General features: G+C 40.0%; 1 pseudogene; it reads right to left on the bottom strand.

Moving 5' to 3' along the window:
• Nucleotides 1-3,328: 3,328 nt before the first annotated feature.
• LOC105003090 lies at nucleotides 3,329-3,702 on the bottom strand (annotated as a pseudogene).
• Nucleotides 3,703-4,581: the final 879 nt, after the last annotated feature.

Here is a 4,581-nt window from a genome sequence, read left to right on the forward strand (position 1 = left end):
GACAGTGGGTTCCCAGATCAATCTCTGCTCCCAGTATTATTCTCCAACTGAAGAGTTAGAGATACTCGGACCAATGGCCCATTCTAAGGCTGAGTTAGGGGACATGCAAGATGAACCTGGAGCATCTTACAGAGCCAGAAAATAACAAAGTGCTACACACACACAAACTACAGAGACCAAATTGATAGGGGTGTGTCAAAAAGACACAGGAGCCAACTGAAAGATCTCCCAAGGGTCAAGGCTGGAATAATTTGAGCAATAAAATAAATAAATTAGTATTGGATTATAACCCAAAATATCAAATAAACACACATAAGTCTCACTGATATAGATAACTACATAAGGAAATAAACAGGGAGAAAAAGATCTCCCATGCAGAGTAATTCCAAATAATTTATGTAGACACTCCTTGTTCAAGAATGTGAAGCATAACACATTAACTATGAGCAGCGTGGGCTGCACATGAGTGATCGGTTCTCAAAATGTAGTCTAACGCTATTCTAGTAAAAACAGGTGATGCCAGAAGAATTGCTAGCGGAAAAAAGAAGTATTCAGGAACAGACGCACATATATACATGAATATTATAAAGAAAGCATTTCAAGTTAGTGAGAAAAATGATCAACAAATAGGGTTGGAACAACTAGCTACTCAGAGAAAAATTAAACTGCCTGAATTACAGTTAAAAGCAAGAGAAAATGAAATCACAGAAGAATTTGGGAAAGACCTAAATATTCTTAACAATGATCTGAGAGGTAGCAGAAGAGGAAAGCTATTGAAAAATAAAAGCAAAAAAGGAAACCATGAAAAAAGACAGTGACAAAACTGACTGCAGGCAAATTCAATGTTATATAGATATGTAGAAAACACACTGGAGGATTTTTTTCCTCTCTGTATTGGATTAAGGTGATATTTTTTTTCTTCTTTATATTTTCTAATTTTTTCAGTTTTTTAATGAAAAAAACACTTTAAAAATACTACTTGTATAATTAGAAAATTGCCATTAAAATTAAAAATTAGAACAGTTTGACTAGGGAAATTGCTTTAATGAAAAGCTACCCTACCTCACCACAAGGTTGGCCAAGAGTCTACCTGTCGCAGTCTCTCACAATTCTTTCCACAATTATAACATTACTTGTGTATGTATTTATTTACTATTTACCTCCCCTCTCCTATCCAAATCCAAGTCTTTCTGAATGCAGGTTCAGAGAGACAATTAGTCCCTAAGATCTCCATTGTAAGAAATGAAGTAACTTCTCTTGTAAGCATCTAGAATGGTACTAGTTAAGCACCAGCCTGGGAAGAGCGGAGAATGTGTTGTGTAGTTCAGAGGGGAAATGGTGCTTGAAAAAAGGCACAGAATAGACCCTGAGCTCTGTTTAAGTCTGAAAACTGAAAGTGAAGTCGCTCAGTCGTATCCAACTCTTTGTGACCCCATGGACTGTAGCCTACCAGGCTCCTCCCTCCATGGGATTCTCCAGGCAAGAGTACTGGAGTGGGGTGCCATTTCCTTCTCCAGGGGATCTTCCTGACCCAGGGATCGAACCCGCGTCTCCCACATTCCAGGCAGACGCTTTAACCACTGAGCCACCAGGGAAGCTGGTTTCAAGTCTGAGGGCAGAAATAAATCTGTGCTTGGTGATACAGGAGGTGCTGAGTCAACTGATAATCTGCTCAGTGCTCTATCAGAAATATTCTGCTCAAAGAGAGTCTTTCCATTGGAAACAAACTGAGACTCACACTGGAACAAAGCAGAGGAAATTTTCATGCATTCTTTTATTTGGGGGCAAAAAATACTATGAAGAAGTTAGAAAATACTTGGCATTTTGACCTCATAGGCAGTCAATTTAGCTAACTGGAATTCAAGGGGAAAAGATGGATTTCTATCACTGATAAAAAGGAAACAGCATCATGTATCAATGCAAGTTTTGAAAACATTGTATCAGCCAAATAGATACTAAATATATCATGTGGTTAATCCCTAGTCTGGGTGTGGTGAACAACAACACATGTAGAACATATTGAACAGTTTACATTTTTTCTAAGTACTGCATAATTAAGTTAGTGCAAACAAACAAACAAAAAACCCCACCGATACAATTGGGAATTAGGTAAAGCACCTCAGATAAGTTGTTGACATGCTTTATTTTGGTAACATCATTTCTCTTATAAAGCTGCAAATATAGTTCAATAAATTGTTTACATAAATCTTACCTAATATCCTGATCTTTGTGCTGCACACACTTGGCATTATGAACAGAGACCTTTTCCTCCCTTTGTTATAATAACAGCTTCCTCATTCATCACACTTGATGCCCAGTTATTCACTCTTTCTATCCTGTTTAAGTCTGTTGTTACAGAATGTCATTCTACAAGTGTCCCAGTATCATATTTGACATTCTTTTCCATTAAAGCCAAAAAGGAAATAATTATCTGAAGACAAACCCCTGTGATATCCAACAGATGTACTTTCAGTTCTATTGATATTCTGGGTATCCGGGCACACATTGTCCTGTAAGGTTTCTTAGTCACACTAATTAGCCTCTGTCTTAAACTTTGCATTTCTATATTGTACAGAATTTCAGGAGGAATGTGTGTGTGTATGCGTGTGTGTTCTCATCTGTAGTGCAATATACTAGCAGAATAAAACAACCGAGTATAAATCTATATATACTCTTCTAGAGAACATCAGACTTCACATCAGCCTGCATCAGTTGAAGACCAAGAGAGTTCTTCTTGCTGCTGCTGCTGCTGCTAAGTCGCTTCAGTCATGTCCGACTCTGTGCGACCCCATAGAAGGCAGCCCACCAGGCTCCCCCGTCCCTGGGATTCTCATAAAGCCTTTTCGCTGAAATTAACCATTTTAAAAACCATTTTGCAACAAGGTGGTCATTTAGGGGAAAAAAAAATTCTCTTTCACGCTTAAGCAATTTACATAGTGTTGCCCTTAATTATATCTTCTTTTGGTTTGGTTTTTGAAACCTGAACCAACTGGAATATGCTCAGTCATGGGACAGCTGAGAGATGAAATAACCTACAGAGGGCTGGGTTAAGAAGACAAATTACCCAAAACCAAGCTCAATGCTGGAGATGAACCTGTACACTCTTTTTTTTTAATATTTACTTTTTTGGCTATTGGGTCTTAGTTGTGGCACTAGGGCTCTCTAGTTGTGATGCACAGGCTCCAGAGCTCACAGGCTCACCAGGGATTGAATCCATATCCCCTGCATTGCAAGGCAGATTCTTAACCTCCGGACTACCAGGGAAGTCCCTCAAACTAGTACACTCTTTTTTCTTGGCAGTTCAATAACTTTATTGGACAATCAGCAATTAGGTCTCAACCACACTGTCTGTCTGTAGATTTTTGAAAGTGGCGACAGGCATGTGAGTAACCAACATGTAGAGCTTGTTTGGTTAGCCTTCATCTTTATTACATTTTCCGGACAACTGCACACAGATCTGGTACAGGACGTCCCTTGTATCTTTGACCCAGATGTCTTTGTTGAGCCTGGTGTAGATGCGTACATCTGGGCTTCCCATCTCCTTCCTGGCAAATTTCTGTATTTCTCTGAGTGCCCAAGGGACAGGCTTCTTGAAACCTACTTCATGGATGCACTGTGAATGCTGATAGCGTATTCTCTGGTCACCACCTTGTTGATGGCAGGCTGGCCCTTCTTCTCACTGCCCTTTTTAGCAGGAGCCATCATCCTATAGCACCAGGGTACTGGTTTGGATTGGAAAGCCCAAACCAGTAAACTCCTAAGTCATTATTCTTATTCCAAGATGTAAGTGCCAGTATCTACTTTATTTCATTGAGCACCACTTCTCAGCTATCTTGCAGACAAACGATTGGGAGTCCACATGAGCAGGTTAGGGGGAGGTGTCAGAATTAGACACACCTAAGGCAATGGCAACCTACTCCGGTACTCTTGCCTGGAAAATCCCGTGGACGGAGGGGCCTGGTGGGCTGCAGTCCATGGGGTCGCTAGGAGTCGGACACGACTGAGCGACTTCACTTTATTTTTTCACTTTCATGCATTGGAGAGGGAAATGGCAACCCACTCCAGTGTTCTTGCCTGGAGAATCCCAGGGACAGGGGAGCCTGGTGGCCTGCCGTCTATGGGGTTGCACAGAGTTGGACACGACTGAAGTGACTTAGCAGCAGATAGTCCATTGACTAGCTAGGTAATCTAAAAGAAAAAAACAAACCTCTTAACCTTCAGCAGTCTCAGATTCCTCCATAAAATGTGGGGACCAGTACTTACTTTTCTATGCCCTAAGTGAAGGACATAGTTCATGGAATCACAGGAGTCAGATACAACTTAGCAAATGAACAACACAATGGGGAGAAGCAGGGGAGAAGGTTGATGAGCAAGTATTAGATGTAGGTTATAGTCCTAGATTTTGTTTCAGGTGGTGGGATCATAGGTGTTTATGACTTTATTGAAAATCAATAATTAAATAAATAAATAAATATGGATCATGAACAAGCTAAACATCATTTTAATACAATTCTGTGCACCGAGACCTTGATAATATTTATGAGTATTAATAGTAACAATTGTACTATGTATTTTGTAGGG

The sequence above is a fragment of the Bison bison genome, unplaced genomic scaffold (assembly GCF_000754665.1).
Source record: "Bison bison bison isolate TAMUID 2011002044 unplaced genomic scaffold, Bison_UMD1.0 scf7180017864461, whole genome shotgun sequence".
NCBI classification, from domain to species: Eukaryota; Metazoa; Chordata; class Mammalia; order Artiodactyla; family Bovidae; genus Bison; species Bison bison.